This window comes from Cygnus olor, chromosome 13, assembly GCF_009769625.2.
Source record: "Cygnus olor isolate bCygOlo1 chromosome 13, bCygOlo1.pri.v2, whole genome shotgun sequence".
NCBI lineage: Eukaryota > Metazoa > Chordata > Aves > Anseriformes > Anatidae > Cygnus > Cygnus olor.
Window position 1 is genome coordinate 13,357,839 of NC_049181.1, and position 18,238 is coordinate 13,376,076.

Here is an 18,238-nt window from a genome sequence, read left to right on the forward strand (position 1 = left end):
AGAAACCACAGAGTTGCAAGGAAGTAGAGAGGTGGTTTTACATGCTAACACAAGGCAAGATGGCCGTGAACCTTTTTTTTCTCTTAAGAGATTTCCTTCAGTATAAGCAATTTAGAAAGTCCCACAAAGCAAACTTACACGTAAAAATATATTAAATATCACACTACAAGTCACGTACTGCTGATGTGTGGAGTTCATAAACACAAAAGCAACAATACAGTGAAGTGGAAACATCTTTGAACTCAGAATAACAAAGCTAGAAGTAGAATAGATATACAAGTGAAAAAATATATATATATATAAATAAATAAGATATTTACTGAATGACAACTGAAGTGAGAGAGACTCTAACAAAAAAAAATGGAGAATCGGTCTCTGCGATGATCTGGCCAACTGAGAAGGTGCAATCCTTCTCTCGCTTTCAATTTGTCTGCAGAGAGGTGGGTAGGAAAACAGCTTCAACCTGTGACAGCAAATATCTTCTCATCTTCCTGCTTATTTACCTGTCAGTAGGTCCCTCGCAACCCCATATGTTTGCACGTTGGTGATTCCAAATGGGTTTTAACCCTCGTTACTTAACAGCTAGGAAGTTGAGTCATATAGGAATGAAGAGAGGTATTGAAGATCACCAAGAAAGCCTGTGTTAGGGTCAGGAGCTGAACGAGGCCTAGACACATGCTTGTATCATATAAATATTCTCCCCACCCCAAATTCCACTCCTATGCAAACATCTCACCCCTGTTGAACAGATATGAGCAGGACAGGGAAGACTGCTGGTGCGTATTAAATTGTCTGGAGCAGCAGTCAGGATCCCAGGGGATGAGTTTGTTACCAGAGAGGATGGTCAGTTGCTGATGAATTGAACGTGTTCACAAGTGAACTGAGCATACAGCTTTGAGAAATCCATACAGAAACACTTGAAGAAAGTTTACCACAGGTGTCAAGAAACAACAAATAGCAAACAGAGCTTTATGTTAAAGAAATGGATTTGAAAACTTGACCTTCATGCTTTCAAAACGTTTGCTGTACTCATCTGTACCCCTCACAAACTTACCAGATACAGCCACAAGTTTGTAAATACCCTGCAATTCTACGAGTTGAACATTCAAGGGATTAATTTAGCAACAGCTGCAGCAAATATGGAACAAGTGAGGGCCCTGCAGGGAGGGAGAGCTCTTGAGGCCGACTGGGTGCTGTTGCTTGGAGAGAGGCTGCAGGCCTGAAGTGGGGTGAGCATGGCTGAGTGAGAGCGGTCCTGAGCTTGGAGGAGCCTGAAGGAAGAGGAATATGAGGTAAGAAACCAAGGTGAAACAAGTATTGTACTGCAAGCTGTTTGAGAAAGGCAGTGATGCTTCATAGTTATTTATGCGTGGGCTGGTTGACTGGATGAGGCCTGTCTGGTGTCGTTACCAAAGAGCTGGTACGCTTAGGGGGGGGAGGATCTTTGGAGCTACTGGGGTGCCTTAGGGAAATGTTCCCAGGTTGCAGGAAGTTCAGAGTCCTACTAAATGTGTTTAAACAAAAACATGGTGCTACTGAGATCAGGGAAACCTCTAGTGAGGGGTGATAAGTGTTCGTGAGCTCTGGAAGCCATAACCTGCCTAGTGTTAGAAGAGGAAAGTCTGGGGGAAGGCTGCAAAAATCAAATCCTTTGGCAGGCAAGTCGTGGTTTGACTGAGCACAAATGCTGACTGTTCAGTATGATCCTCACACTCAGAGTTGTTAGTTCTATTTTCAAAGTGAGAACAATGGGACCATGCATGCAAAAAATGATTCTTTGTGGAGGGGAACACTGCAGTCTGACCACAAGGAAAGGGTGGATGGAAGTAGGGAACGTGGACAGAGCTGATGCTTAAAACTGATACCTATGAGCAAGAAGAAATAGGAAAAACTGGAACCGTGGAACAAATGGAAGCAATAATTATCCCTGAATAAGCAGATGCAGAGTTGTTGGATAAAATAGTAGGCATAATGGTCGTGGCTTCTATATGCTGTTGAGGTGCTGGGCCACAGTGGAGATACCAGTTAGCTGGTAGTACTTTACTCGTTGTGGTGTCTTTGTGATCATAAATGAGTAGTAACAACAAAACAAGTCTAAGAAATGTCACTGTGGAGCTGGGGAACAAGTAGGCTTCCTGGGGACCTTCTTCTAAAAGGAAAGCATGAAATAACCCAGAGAACAGTAAATCCTGGTAAATGTTTGTACACTAAACTTCGCTCTCTGATGTGCAGTTCAATCCCCCTCCACTACAGGGCCCTAGGGTGGAGCTGGCAATTAATCTACAATTGCTTGGGAGGGAGCAGTTCACAGCTGAAGGGGCTCTGTGGATTATAAATTTAGCAAGCAAAATGGGAAGTCAGAGCACTGGTAATAAAGGAAGTGCCAATAGTTAGAGCTATAATCATCAGGACTCTAGGGCAGATAATCAACACCTATATGGCAATTTTCAATTCAATAAATAAAGCTAACCGAGTTGCCTAACAACGCCATTGAGCTGCGATTTCAACTGGCAGCATTATGTAACTGTGACAACCAGCCGAAGCGGGAAAAAAAGTGAAAGAGAAATGCATGTATATATTTCCAGTCTTAGTGAAGGACTCTGGGGGATGGAGCCCCATATCTGAAAGCTGCAGAGAGAGCATACTACAATCCATTTCAAATACTCCTCATCAACACCCCAGGGATCTGCGCATACACAAAAAAAAATGAGGATTAGACAAAGGCACTCTCTTTCCCTCCTATGAAAGTGGCACCAGAACCATATTCTTTCCATTCTTGAGATAATGCAGTCCAAGTACACTTAAAGAACCTGGAGGCATGGCTAGCCTAGGCTCTAGCCACCAGTGTGGAACTTTGCACTGCAATGTTCACATGCTCAAATTTACCATAGCAACCTCCACATCACATTTAATACACAGAGACATCCCTCCTCTTGCCTGTTTAAAGAGCCCTTGTTAAGTGGTTTTGCTGTATTTTAGATGCCAAGATGTCGGTAAGATTGATGGAAGGGTGCACAATCAAACTTGCAAGGAGAGCCTAGCATCTAGCTCATTATGTAGTAGAATTAGCAAGGCAGTTCTTTTGACATGACAGTCCATTATGGCGGCTGTCAATCATACCTTAGCATATGCTTTTTTGTCCTCTTCAGTGATTTTTTTTTTTTTAAAGTTGTTCCATTCCTGTTCATCAATAAGGCAGAGAATAATGCTTTGTGTGCGTGCACAGTAGCTGTTACAGATCTAGATGGGCTGTGCTTTCTCCACGGTAATCGCTGGGTGAACATATTATTATGCATGCATGTGTAATCCTGACTAGTGTGTCTCTTTGTCCCAATTATATGTGCACAGAGGCTTGAATCTGCTATTCCTTCTCATCCATCTAATACTTTGGGTCCTTTCATATGAGGCAGTAGTGCTTAGATGTTCTGGTGCAGAAAGTCTAGGTTTGCTCCCTGAGGAAAACCCCTCCAGAAGGACAGTTATATTTATCCTTTCCCTTTTCAGGAGAGGAAAGAAAAGCTCATGCTGAGTTGTCTTACAATGGTAGTGATACCTCTAATATCAGAATAATATTTGTGCCTCTCCCGCTCTTCATAAAAGTACTTCCACATCCTGACCAGAGCTGGATGAACTAAGCCTGGCAGCTGGTTCAGTGTTGTAGTACTGTGGCATAAGTGGGGAAACAGAGGCACAGGGGAACTGGAAGGACAGATTGCCTCTGAAAAATAAAGAAGCTCAACTGCAAAGCCGTGTCTTGACTGCTGTGCTCATTTGGGAGATGGTAACTGGCAGCAATGTGTCCTAGTGAGCCTGGGAAACTAACGTATCAAACAGCAGTGCAATGAATATGGGTTGGGGTAGGACTACCTTTTCATGTTGTTATTAAGCAAAAAATAATAATCCTTTATCTTACACAATAACACTTGTAAATTGTAGTTATATCTGCAAAAGTATATGAGACAGTGTAGCTGAGACTAGATATGCAGTTTTCTAGGTTTTTGGTTCACTTGTGGCAACACAGATAAGCTGGAAAAAGATTTTATTGCACATCCATCTTTCAGCTGTATTTCTTTTTCTCCTCTCTCTTTCTCTTTCCTCCCCATGTAAAATGAGTGTTTTCTGAGGTAACCTTTCTTTTTTTTTTTTTTTTTTAAATCGCCTACTATAACACAGATCTGTACCAATGGGAAAGAGGTAGCACTTCTATCCTAGAGAATATGGACCTCCAAGAGAAGGCTAGCTGCCTGGGAAAAACAAGTTTCACCTCGGTACACTGTTTGATTTTAGTTATCACTTTTGTTAGTGTAAGGAAACTGGGATGGCACGTCAGGAGTGAAAGTTTCAGCGAGATAATCTTTTCTGTAAGTAAATGTTTTCTGAGAAGTCCTTTAGAATGTTCTCCAGTTTCTCTCTGCTTAGCTTATCTGAAAAGGGTTGACTGTTTAAATAGTCTAGTCATTAGCCTTGAGGTAGTTTATGTATTGCTTGTTTTTATGCTATTGCTTACAATCCCAGCTAGGACTGGAGCCTCCTCACATGAACACTACATAAATAACAGGTAACTGACAGTGTTTGCCCCAAGGATCATGCAGACTAAGGCTTCCATCCTGGAAATTGCTGACTAAGGCAAATACTCTTGCTTGCATACATTGGCAGTGATTTTAAGGGAGTCCTCCAGAGCCAAGGCTCAAAAGACCTTCCAGAAGAACAGATTTTGGACAATAGGTATCAAAAGCTCTGTCCTTGGTCTTTCTATGCATGTGGATGGAGCATCGTTGACTTCATTAGTACTGCTCAGGTGTGCAGTAGTGTGCAGATGTTTGCTTCTGACCTTTTGTTGTGGTTTAACCGGGCCGGCAGCTAAACACCACACAGCCGTTCGCTCACCCTCCCCCCTCCCTCTCTGGGATAGGGGAGAGAAACGGGAAAGTGAAGCCTGTGAGTTGAGATAAAGACAGTTTATTAAGACAGGAAAATAATAATAACAATAATAATAATAATAATAGTATTACTAGTAATAATGTGTACGAAACAAGTGATGCACAATGCAATTGCTCACCACCTGCTGACCGATGCCCAGCCTATCCCCGAGCAGCCGGACCCCCCCTGGCTAGCCACCCCTATATATTGTTCAGCATGACGTCAGATGGTATGGAATACCCCTTTGGCCAGTTTGGGTCAGCTGTCCTGGGTCTGTCCCCTCCCAGCTCCTGCTGCATCCCTAGCCTGCTCGCTGGCAGGACAGAGCGAGAAGCTGAAAAGTCCTTGGCTTGGTGTAAGCACTGCTCTGCAACAATTAAAACATCAGCATGTTACCAGTGCTCTTCTCATCCTAATCCAAAACATAGCACCCTACTAGGAGGAAAATTAACTCTGTCCTAACTGAAACCAGGACACCTCTCTAACATTCTTTTCCATTAAGGATAAATAAATGATACCCTGAAATATCAAACACGAGTCTATTCACCTTATCCAAGCCAACTGCAGGTTAGATTTTTTTTCCTTCTGTGCTATCACTTAATAGTTCCTTAAATAAATAATTATTCTTTCTGGGGAAAAAAAGATATATACAACCTGTGAAACAACTTCAAGGACACTTCCTTCTACCATTTCATCCCAAGGCAGCCATGTGGTGACTCTTCTCCTGATCTGGTCTGCAATGAAATCAACGGGAAGTACTCAAATTAATCTGGCTTCAGATCAGATGCTGCCGCTGAAAACCATAATGTAAGCAGCCTGGTCTTTGTGATACCTACCATAATGGCACAGTGTGGTCCCAATCCGGCAGCCTTACTCTGGAAAGTCCCTGTTGATTTCAATGAGAACGCTCTTTAACTAAAGATTTCACAATCAGGTAATGAGAAGCAATGAGTGTATGCTGCCCTCCCTATTAGATCCTGTAGTCAGACTACTTCTGATAGGCTTCTATAAAGTGATTTTGTATGGCAATCTGTGCTTGCAGCAGCACCTGCTCAGTTAGTTTCTCAATTCTTCACTTAACAAAACAGCTTGACACTGCAGGTGAAAGATTCTGAAATGTTTTAATTAACTAGCTTGAGCACCATTTGATTTCTATCTCCCTAGATGTTTCAGGAATGTTGAACTGCTTGGTTCTGTGACTGCCATCAAACAAAACTCAAACGTATGAAATACGTTCTTCTATAAGAAGAAAAGAGACTGAATTTATATTGGAAAGTTCATATTGGGCCACTGTAAACAGTTGGTTCATGCAGCTCGTTATCACTGGGAGATTTGACTGGCAATACTTCTCGAGCTCCAAGAATTGTTCTAGAATTTATGGGCCACGTCTTACAGCTCTGATTTAGTCAACACTCCTATTGATCCCAGTACTTTTAGTTTGGGACTCATCTTGAGTTCCAGGGAATGAAATAAAAGATCAATGGTAGGAGGAAAAAAAAAAAAAAAGGAAGAAAGAAAAAACACCTGTGGTTTAAAACTCTTCATTTTCCAGGTTATATAAGAACTTGCATATCAGTGGGCTGGCATTGTACAGAAGCCATCAGAGCTCTCTGTCATACAACGAAATAATTTCTGAAGTGTTTTTTCTGTGTTGGCATAGCTCAGTTCAATAGGTCAATGCCATACAGCTACCACCACACAAATAGGGATCGAGGAGAGGCAGTAAGACACATGCAGCGATCTTCCCAAGGCAGACCATGCTATGGGCTGCTGCCCCTTCCTCCAGCTGCTCTCTGGGGAATGAAGGGGCTGGAGGTACCAGGGTTATTGCCTGACTGCTAAGGAATAGGTTCCTCTCAAAGGTCTCAGTGTGGACCTGTGTTTAGCAGGGGCATGATCTAGCAGGACTAGCTATTACCTTGGAGAAGACTGTTTTATTTGCATGGATTAACCTCAGAGTTACCTGTGTACAGGGTTTGATGTGAGGCTTCTGAGAAATGGGAAAAGTAGGGATGCGTGATGAGAGAAAGCCATCGATGTCTTGTGGTCAGTGGGAGCCTTTATTTCCTCGCTCTTTTTATCCAGCCAAAATGGCAAAAATATAGCTTTAGTAAAAAGATAAAAGCTAAAATTCGCCTGTAATAACTTGTCTCCACAATATAAAGTATCATGACTCTTATAAAGGGATGAAAGCACAACAATTTTACCAGTATTGCAGCAAAGCCACAATGTACACTTGTGGAATCCAGGATTTGAACATGATTTAGTCTGTAAGGAATGAGTCTTAAATTTCTTACACATAGTCAGAAATACTAGTTACTGACAAATCTTTAATAATCAGTAAAATGCTGCTGGGGGGAAAAAAAAGGTATGGCTTTTTTTTTTTTAATTTCCAGAGTGGGGCTACAAAACAGGTATCTTTGCAGAATTGTGTGTATTACTGTTCTAAAGTCTTAATCTGTGGATATTTTCCCTCACATTAAGCACAGTGAACTAAATGAAGTGTTCTGTGCTCCATTATGTCTTTTCATAGTTTCTGAACAGGAGCCAATTTAAATAGTTAAAATCCATTTACGGGTAACGTTCCTCACAAACACTGCACCACTGAGACTATTTGTCTTCCTGAACTTGTGCTAGTGCTCCCTGCATTAGCAGTTTAATCAGATTTGTTAATGAATAATGTTTCACTTGCAAAGTAGAACTTATGTGCATTAAGCTCTAGATTGTGGAGGTGCCACAAGCCGGGGATGAAAGACAGTGCACCCTGAAGAACCCAGGGAAGCCAGATCACAGCCGAGCTCCTTCTCCCCCTTGCTCCGGGATGGGATTCCCACTGGCCAGGTACTAGCCCCAGATGTGCCCATCCCACATTTGCAGGGCTGTGCAGGCAGCTCTGAGCAGGGCAGGCCCATTGCTTGCCTGCTTTCCCCCAGTCCTCTGTGGGGCTGAGGGCAGCAGGTGAAAAGGTGATTTTCCTGCCTTTTTTTTTTTTTAAACAGGGCAGAGTACAGGCATGCTGACTCCTGAAAATAACAACTTAACTCTGTAGGTGTAGTTCCTATATTTCTGATTACCAGTATGTTTTCCCACTGGTGGCTTTCAAGGCTAACTTTCTTTAGCATTATATTATACAAAATTAACCGAAAATTGGAAGATTGATGCAGGTCTTCAGTTAATGTATTCAGCCCTGAGCTGTTTTAGCCCTGATACTTCTTAATGCTTCACCCTGATTTTTATTTTGAAGGTTCGTTCATGCCTTTTCTTGAGCAGCTTCCATTTATTAGTCAAATACACACAGAAGCATACACCCCCCTTCTACACACCGGGCAGTCTTTCTGCTGAAGTACAAGCTAGCTTTTACGTTCTGACTAATGATAACTCACAGTACTGTGAATGAAAATAGTCATTTAATTGTAATGTAGAACAGCAGAACAGAAGTGGGAAGTAAGGTTTTATTTCTGAAGCTAAAAACTCCATTTCTCACTTTCTTATCACATTTTTTGGTTTCGTATGCCTTTGAAATACAGTGATTATAGAAGACACTGATTTGAACTATGTCATAGAAAACTGTATGCCATGGGTTTTTTTGTTGTTGTTTGTTTGTTTTTTTGCTTTGAGGGCCTGGAAGTACTTATATAAACCAAAGCCATCTTACTTATTCCTAGTTTTGTAGTGTTGTGTGTGTGTGTGTGTGTGTGTGTTTACTGGTTAGTTGTTGGTTTTTTTCTTTTTAAAATACAAACCAGAGCACCGAATTAACCTAGTGTGTTTTAGATTGAACAAGTGTCTAACTTTGAATCAGGGAAATAATGAAATCTGCATTTGATCATGTAACAGAAAATCAGATACTGAATCCAGATATTAGTGACAGATTCCTTCCTCACCTTGCTTGGTAAAGCACTTGTGTAGTTTTTTGAATATCTCTATTATCCTTCACAGGGGTTTCCTACCCAGAGAAGGCCAGTATGGTCTCAGCTTGGATTATCTGAAAGTGCCTTGTCTAAGCAATCTCATTTTAATACTGCAAATTGTAACTTCTCTTGAGTCATTTTGAAACCTGGCTTCAAAGAAGCAGGAGACAGGGCCTTGCTGTGGTGATTTCACAGGCTGAGCCATGTTGTGCCTGCCTGCTGGGCTCTGCCTCAGCAACGTGAGGCCCCATGGGCTGTACCCACACCGGGGGCAGCCATGACCTGTCAAAAGCCCCCGTGGCCAGTAAACTGGGCTCCGTGTTCACTGTCCTGCACCAAGGCGCCACCTCAGAGTGTCGATGAGCTGTAGGCAGAGGTGAAGTAGCAGGCAGGTGGGCGAACACTTGAGAAAGCTATGGCAGCTCTCAGCTACTGGGACCTCCCTTGGCCCCTTCTCAGTGTTGCTGTCCCCCAGCAGAGGAGGCAGCAAGTAATAGCAGTGCTGCTCCCCCAGTGTGACCAGGAACCCTCCATGCTCCTCCTCCTTCTCCTCCTCCAGCCAGCAGTGGCCTCAGGTGAAAGGTGGTGCTGACAGCTGGGCCTCTGGCAGCAGCACAAGGTGCTCATTCAGGCTGGCTCCGCACACAACATTACCCTCCTGCCCAGCTGGTGCTAACTCGGGAGCAGGGTGCTGCCATGGTTGCCTGGGCCTCTGAAACAATCCTGGTTTTTGTTTGTTTTTTCCCTCTTAAACATAATAAAAATGAATGCTTTGTGCTTTCCTGAAGCCCTCTGGCAGGTGTGGACCAGCATTAACACGGTGGCATGGCTGCCCTACAGCAAGGCCTGAGCTTGGGCCTCCCTCCCTGGGGCTCCACCACCCCACACTGCCCCGTCCAGCTCGGCGGCGTGTCCCTGCAGCCGAGGTGACGAGCAGCACTTGCTTGTGCAATCAGGCTCTCACCGCAGCGGGCGCCTGGGGCTGACGCTTTAACAATGTGCACAGTGAGGGAGTCAGGGCACGGGGCCAGCTCCACCAGGGTCAAACGCACGGTGCAGACGTCACTGTTACTTACTGCTCTTCTGCTAGCCTTCAGTTCCTTCCTGGTTTTATTTATTCCTTGTGGTGAATGCAAGCTGAATGCTCCGTTTTATCCTTAGCAGGACAGGGCACACCCAGTGAGGAGAAGCAGAAAGTTCATCGTGGCTCCAGCCAAGCCCGGAGTCTCCACAGGGTTACTGTCAACAGTAGCTGGTGGGGCTCATTTCACCAGGGAAATATGACGAGCAAAACTTAGAGAAGGAGGCAGAGCCAAATCTGTCAGCTCCGTCCAGAGCAGAGCTAGGTAAAGCTGCTGTTTTTTGGGTTACATCACCTGCTGTGTCCCCTTTTTCCTTGTGTAAAGGCACAAAGAAAACAGATTGCAACTGCAAACCTGATCTTGTACGTTTGCCACTCTGGCACTGCATTTCAGCTGTCAGGTGCTGTCAGAAGGATAGAAATCATTGAAATTAATGCGTATGTGACTGATTACTTTCTTTGTGTGTACTTCTCTGTTACTTACGCATGGGAGGAACATCCCAGTATCTCCCACTGATCCTGAAGCTCACCTCCTTCTTGCTTTGAGATTTCTATGCAAGTTTATCTGGCTGCTCTTCCTAATTGCTGTAAGGTTTTTATTTAGCACCCCTCACTGTGTCAGATCCTGTGTCTCCTCCCTTCCAAATGTACTGTATGCTTGAGAGGCTGCAGAGTGTACCTTCTACCCAAAGAAATGTTATAGCTTGCCCTTTGGGTGATCCCTTTGGGTGATCCCTTTGGGTGATCCCTCTGTAGCCCTGTGGTAGAAACAAAAATTTCAAATTGTTGCTAAACTGACACTGCTTTTCTGCAAGCTCCCCTCATAAATCCAGCAGGCTTGGAGGAAGTAATTGTTCCATCTTTGGCTCAAGCTAATTTCTAACACCATGTAATGTTTTATAAATACTCAAGAGACAAGTTCTCCAGGAGAGATTACCTATTATTAAGCACACAAGCAGCCAGCTTTGTCTGAGTTTACCCAGGCACTTAGAAACTTCTGAAGTTGTACTTCAGCAGAACCAGGCTTTCACCTTTTCAACAGACACAGGACATTCTTAGCAGTTTAGTACAATTATTAGCACAGTGTCATCCACACCAAAATTACATGATTTCATTTCTTAGTCATGTGCATGCAATGAGATACCAGAGCTACCCAAGGAGTATGAGGTATCTCTGTATGCACAGCAGTATTTCAGTACCACAACCAGAAAGGAAATAGGACAAGGTGGAAAGCCATGATGCCAAGATTTAAAACACATATGAAGAGCAGAGTAGCTCATTAACACAACAACTGGTACTATAGCCAACGGTCTTTGCACAGATTACACTTTTGTGCGGACTGAATTATGTTATATACGTGCAAGAGAGAAAAATGACAAGTCAGTGAGAATACTGTTACATAAATAAAGTCGTATTTATTTCTTTGGCTCAAGAAAACATTATGACTAAAATATTGAAGGAGGTCAAAGAGGGAGGTCAAAACTAAATAAAACAGTAATAATTGGTGAGTCCAGCTTCCTTCTTATAAACTGGTCAAATGGGACAGAGCAAAACAAGTTCTTGAGCTCTTCAGTAATCACAATTGAAATAACTAGCTTCAGAGCACACAAGAGAGGAGGCTATTCTTAGCCAGGCCCTAGCTAACATAGACGCGTTGGCTGGAGAGGTGGCTACAGCTGAAGCTGCAGTGAGTGGGGCGAGCAGTGCTGTACTTGTTTGAAAGTGAAGCTTCCTCTTTCGTTGAGAACACATGGAAACAGCTGAGGAAAACCTGACTATTTTAGAATACTTTAGGAAATGGGCAAATTAGATCTGACAGAATAGTGATAGCTAAAATAATGAATGTAAGACAAAAGGCACATCAGGGAATTCTCAGACACCTTTCATCATAACAAAACCAAAAGCCATGCAAGATATGGAAAGAGATATGGAAAGAGATTTTTCTTTTATGATAAGGAAAGATCTTTTTCTCATTCTGGCAAGTTATTCCCAGTCAGAGGAGCAGGAGGCTCTGCTGCATCTGCCTGCAGAGCTGGGTATTGCTTGCACAAGACTGCAGCACTGAGGGAAGTTACTCAGAGTTGCTCAGAGTTCATTCTCGCAGACATAAAGTACTTTTTTTTGCAGCTCATGTGTAATGAAGGAAACAAAGTATTACTGAGACCTTACCAGTATTCAGGAAAGGACAATTAAATGCTCAGAAACAGGTCATGAGCTTATCTACAGTGATATTAACTAGGATAAAAATCTTAAGAGATTTAAATGCTTATGATTCACAGCATATGTAAGTACTGACTGATGAGACTTAAGGAAATATTTCCCTTTAGGGCAAGCTTTTCCATAATCAACCATTGCAGGCATATTTCCTCTGGTCCAGGATCCCAAGCTACAGGGACAGGACAAGTCACCTTCTGGCACATCTTCCTGCAAGGTGATGCCTGTGGCTGACAAGCCCTGCTCTCAGATGTGACTCCTGTTAATGTAGAGTCCGTTTTTGGTTTTCATCATGCAATTATTTTTTTATATATTTCTTCCCCACTCATTTCCTTTTCCCCATTCTAAGCTTCTTCCCAATTAATCTGGTTGAAAACCTTTGAGACACTGTGAAGTATCTCAAGTTATCAAGATATATCAAGATACATATCAAGAAGTGTTATCCAATGTTACATGCAATTAGCAAGTAACTGGTATGAGGAAGGAGTGCTTGTGTACGTGTGTGGTGTTATTGAAGACCAAGTAGTGGCCTACGCAGAATATTATTTCAAGAGGAGTTCCCAGTTACACTGAAAAATGTGTATTTCTTCTGTACTGGGAAATTCCTTGGTACGGTCTGGGGCCTGCTTTGAGCAGGGTCTCGATTCTGTAGTAGCCACCTGCCCCACTTCAACCCGTTGGTGCGGGTGCCTGCACCTTACACATGGAGCAGCTTTGTGCGCTCTGATGGAAGGAGATCAACATCCACAGCAGTAACACGATCTGTAGCGAGTCTCCTGCATCACAAAGGCATTAAAAGTTAAGATCAACTCCCTTCTCTGTTGACAGATCTTTATGAGCCTCCCACTGGAAATACTGAAGTCTGCAGTTAAAATGAGAATGTTTAAGAAGTATACTTTTGTCTGTATTTTCCTTGGCTAGAGGCTAAAGTGAGTACAGTGTGCAACTGTGATGCAATAAAGGAGGCTTCAGGAAAGAAAAGAGCATGAGATGTGTATGTTATAGATGTAAATATCACTGGCAGAGCTGTGCTGCAGAATAAATTGAAAGGTTTATAATGGGTTTCTGTCAAGAGGTTGCATAATGGTTAGAAAGGCGATACAGTTCAAATTCACAGTTCAAGTCTAGAAATGGCAGCAGATGGAAAAATATTGATTTATATTTGTGACAGTAGAAAAATAAAGGAAATAATTGAGCTACTTCAGCTAGTTTCATGTTAAAAGAACAGTGTTCACATTACAGGTGCTCCTTGGTACTGGGTGTCAGGGTGACAACAGTAGAGATGCCTGTATTCCAACCACTGGTTTGCATCTTTGAGCTTTGAGGGCCAGACAAGTTAATTTTAACAGCTATCAACACTGAATTTGGTGAGTCTGTATTCAGCTAGAGCAACTGAAAGTAGAATCTCCTCTGTGGGAACCAAAGCCAAAAGGGGAAAGGAAAAAACAAACAAACAAAACTACTTTTATCAGATTTTCCAGTGCTGAATAGAATCATGCTACTGGGGAGAACGGGAAAGGTGTCAAAGATGCAGCTATAACTTCCTATATGCTGATCAGTCTATACTGACTGACCCTGGATGACTTAAATGACCATGAGATCAATCCAGTTTACATTGCTGGAATTAATTTTTCATGAAGTGGAGAATCGCTGGAGCAGAGCATCCCAAATACCCTTTTGTTCCCAGTTAAAATCCTTAACAAGATCGGAAAGGCACAGAAACCTCTTCCATTTGGCTTTATCCCCTTACAGAGAGGGTTTGGCTTCTGGTCACTCAGAGCAAAATACCTGTTCTTTGTGTCACTTGTACAGGATCTGACTTTTTAATTTAGGATTTGTAAGCCACCTGCATCAGGGCTGCACCTAGACCCAATGGTTTGGAGAAGTTCCCAGTGGCTCCTGCTCCTCCGGTCCCCCAGGTCAGTTGCCTTCTGCCCAGGCAGCCAGGTTTCTCCCTGGGAAGCCGGGAGAGCTGGTGGTGGCTTGGTGGCTCTGCCCTTGCTGTGGGCTAGCAAGGCAGCTGAGGCAGGAATCTGAAAGGGGAACGTGCTCCTGCATCTTCCAGGTGAGCCAGTGGTGTAAGCGTGGGATAACAACCAAGCTGAGGAGCTGCGTGCAGAGTGAACTCCTGCTGCTCCTAACTTCTCTAGCTGCATTTACACTACACCAAGGTAGTTCTCTGGAAGAAGTAGCCACAAGTCCACGTTGGCAGAGCTGGATCTGAAGGCCCTTGACTGTATTCCTTTGGGAAAATCCCGTGTGCCTGGTACTGGGAGCACTGCTGACAGGCATGCAGCTGATGTGACTCCTTCCACTCGTCCATCTGCCCCTGTAAGTGACAAAGCAAAGCAACAAAAATGACTGAGATTTCTGGGGAACCTCAGTGCCTTCCTAAAGGAGCACTAACATCAGCTGCTGCAGGAGCAGATGGGATTTGTAGGACCCCCAAGCCCCATCTGTTCACAATAGACTTGATGAGCCCAAGATCCAGGGCACAGCTGAATGTAATGGTTAGCCCAGTGCTGTCAGCTGGCGGTGGAGAACAAGTGGGTCAGAGCAGCAGGATTAGAAAGCAGAAGGTAAAAGCTTCTTTCTGGAAAATGACAGAAAACACTTTTTACTGCTGTTGAAATATACATGTGGTAGCAGCCAAAGTCTAGCAAGACCTAAATCTGACTGGCTATCCTCTGAACAGCCTTTTACCTTCTGAGTTACCTACAGCTGTGGCTACGCTGACCAAATCAGCTCGCTGACTGCAGCGTGCAACCTTTTACTTAGTGGGTGGAGCTGGCACAGCAGCATTTGTAACCTCAGAAGCTTGAATAACCCAGTTTCTAAAATCATCGTACTCGCCAGGCTATGCAAAGCAACATATAATTAGAGCAGCCTCGACTATTTCTATTGAAACAGCTTTTGCAGCTTCTTGTTAGTTCTGATAACAGGAATGTTGCTGCTTCTGCACTAATTGCTCTAACAACCTTCTGAGGGCTCAGCCCTGCCGTTTGTATGTAGGGTTCCTGCTGAGCACACTGCTCTTACAGCGCAGGGGCTGCTGGCAAGAACAGGGAGCAGTGCTGGCTGCTGCTCTGCAAGTTTTTCCTCCAAAAAAACTAGAAGAGGCATTATCGCTTGTTACTGATACACTTTGTCGCTGTGATCTGCTCAGGTAAATCTCTCTGATTCCATGAGGAGCTCCTCAGCCCTGTCTGCCTCCGTGGGCTCAGCTGTGACTTTCAGGAGCAGTCTTTCTCTACTGGGAGAGGGAGGAACACCCTTGGGTGAAAAATGATGAGCGCTTCTAAGATGTCATCCCTCTGCTGATTAACTCACTATTTTATATGGTGGGAAGATGCTAGAGCTTCCTTTACACTCCCTTACCTTTGACGTATTTAAGATTCTCCAGGATAGGAGAGCTTATGCCCCGGTTTGGCTGTGATTCTCAGCTGACACCTGGCATTTCCACTTGGGGAGCAGCAGGGCACAGCTCACCTCTCTGGGGCATAAACTCCTAGGACTGCTCGGCCGTGCTCGCAAGTGAGCTTCTTTGCCCAGCTGTGTTGTCATGTCCCTGCAATCTCAAACTCCAGCTGTGCCTGCACAGAAGACAAATCAGCCACACATCCCAAAATGCCTAAGAAGACCATCAGAGCTTTCCACACCAAAGCAAAGCTTCCCCTTTAGAGCCCCGGCTGATGGTGGTGGGGTCAGGCTAATGCATTAGCAAGGCAGGATCTTGCCCGTGTACTGCAGGTTGGAGTGGTGTATTTGAAATACTTTAACAAAAACTTTATCAGTTGCTCTCTCTGGGGAATTTGCCTGATATGTTGCAATCATCTGGATATTTTAACAGTTTCAATAGACTTGCATCAAAATCACTTTGCCATCATCTTGACATAGTAATGTAGTCTCCAGTGACTGCAGTGACATTATTTTGCCATCATCTTGATATCATCTATTACAGCGTTGTAGTCCCCATGCTCTGGCATTGCTGAGTGCTTTGCCTCATTATATTATTTTCATAAGCTTGCTTGGAAATTAGTGCAAAAGAGCTGTGGTTTTCATAGCCAGTTACATGCATAGGGGGAGTTCCCTGAAATCAGAAAAGATATTTCAAGTACGCCGATCAGCTATTTTAAGAACACTCCAGATTTTTAACATTTTTCCTTTAAATGACCAAAATGTTTAATTCATACAAAACCGCCAGAAAAATGTTCACTTAGGAGGTAAATGATGTTTTACTCAGAATTTGGCAAGAGTACTGAGAACCGGTTCCAAATTATGCTTTTGTTCAATTCTCCATCATTAAAAGCAACATAAACTTGCTTAATCTTTTTGGGATGTGCACTGGAAGAAACATTGTTTATTGCAGCTTGAAATATTCTTACATTTGTGATCCAATGATTCCTACGTTTGTGACCCAACTTACTCTGAATCAGCCCAGTCCTCAGCTATACCACTTGACGTTTTGAATATAAACTTTCACAAACGTATCACAAATATCTTCACAGGCACAGATAATTTCAGAGATGAAATTACCTGTGTTGAATTGAATTTGAATCTCTTGTTGAATTGACTTTGATGGGGGAAAAGCTTGAGTCTGGGCTTAGCATGAACAGATTTAGCTAAATCCACGTTGAACTCCGCCATTCTTTGTGGCTAAGACAAACTCGGCTTCTTCAATGGGGTTGCTAATGTCAGTATGAAGTGTGCACATAAGTACTTGGAGGATCCAAGAGTGCAAGAGCCAGATGTAAAGATTCCCACTGACTTTAATGGCTTTAAAATGGCTTCAGCAGATTTAGATCAGGCCCTTAGAGAGCTTCTACTTGTTAATATTTGTAGAAACAGGAGGAAATTTTAAGCTTGGTACATCAGTCAGTGCACAACGGTAAGCCTCTGGCAATCCTGTAAGTGCTGGAGTTTGGAACTTAAATATGGAAAGTGCTGTCTGCGGTGGTTCAGCTCTGCAAAGGCCAGGAACAAGCTGCACCACTGACATCACTGGAGAGAGCTGACACGGGACCTGATGCTAAACAGCAGTTCATATTTTGTAACCTTTCTGTAAATCGCCAGAGGGTCCCTGCTTCTCAAAACCTTGTTGTTTTCATGTCTCTGCTCCACTGGTCTCTCTTTCACCTTTTTAGTTAATCGCATTTTCTAAAGAAAACAGCAATTAAAAACAGGTATCTAATGAAGGCATTAATCTTCTTTTCATGCCTTTGCAGGAGGCCATCAGATTATAAACATGAAGTTGCGAAATAAAATTAGTTTGATTATTTCTTAATCAGGGGGAAAACGGTTGTGTTATTTTTTTTTTGCCATTGATGTTACCCTTTTCAAAAGCACACACATAGCAGGAGTTTTAAAATTTCGGCTTTTAAAGGATGTTGTCTCACATTCTAGTACTGATCCTTGCAGTATTGTCTCTTGGTTGGCTGCCCTTTCATTTCTCTTCAATTACAGCTCTCTCAAAAGCTGTATAGAGAAAGATGCAAAAGAATAACACGGGCCATTATTCTAGGCTTTCAGCGGTGGTAGACTCCACTATAGCAGCCGTTCAAATAATGACTGAGCTATCGCTTCCCTCAGAAGCTGTGCTGACAAAATGCCACCAACAAAATTCACGGACTTAGTTAATGTTTAGTGGTGACAAGTTATAGGATGATATGGAATCTCTTTCCATTCAAAACCAGAATTATCTCGTAGCTCTGCAAGCTATATTAAATCTCCATTAGCTCAAAAATGAGGCTAAAATCAGGCCATTCATACACAGACATCTGCTGAGCTTGCAGATGAATAAAACTTTGTGCTTCTCCCCTATATTCAGGGGGTTGGCAAACAAATAATTATTTTCTGTTTCTATTTTGTTCATACAAAGCCACCAGATCTGGGTGCAAATACATGCAATAGTAAATCTCCCATTGTCTCTACCCAGAGCCGTGTCTGGGTCCATCTATTTGTGAGTTGTTCAGTCTCTTGTGAAGAAAAGCTGCCCAGTAGCCCTGCTAGCATGCCAACGATCATAAATGAGGGGTATTTTATGGGGTGTGCTGGAGAACTGCTTGCGTTAGGGAACGGTCCTGAAAAACAGCCACCGTCCCCGGGCCAAGGA

The 18,238-nt window shown here is 43.2% G+C and overlaps 1 long non-coding RNA gene across 2 annotated transcripts; it reads left to right on the top strand.

Annotated features, from left to right (window-relative positions):
• The first annotated feature begins 1,008 nt into the window (after nucleotides 1-1,008).
• On the top strand, nucleotides 1,009-18,010 carry LOC121077473. 2 transcript variants are annotated; one of them, XR_005824073.1, is made up of 3 exons: nucleotides 1,009-1,292; nucleotides 13,369-14,045; nucleotides 14,192-18,010. It is a non-coding gene; the product is annotated as an uncharacterized LOC121077473 (long non-coding RNA). The 2 variants fall into 2 exon arrangements; XR_005824072.1 differs by having other exon boundaries at nucleotides 1,023-1,292; nucleotides 13,939-14,045.
• The last annotated feature ends 228 nt before the right edge of the window (nucleotides 18,011-18,238 follow it).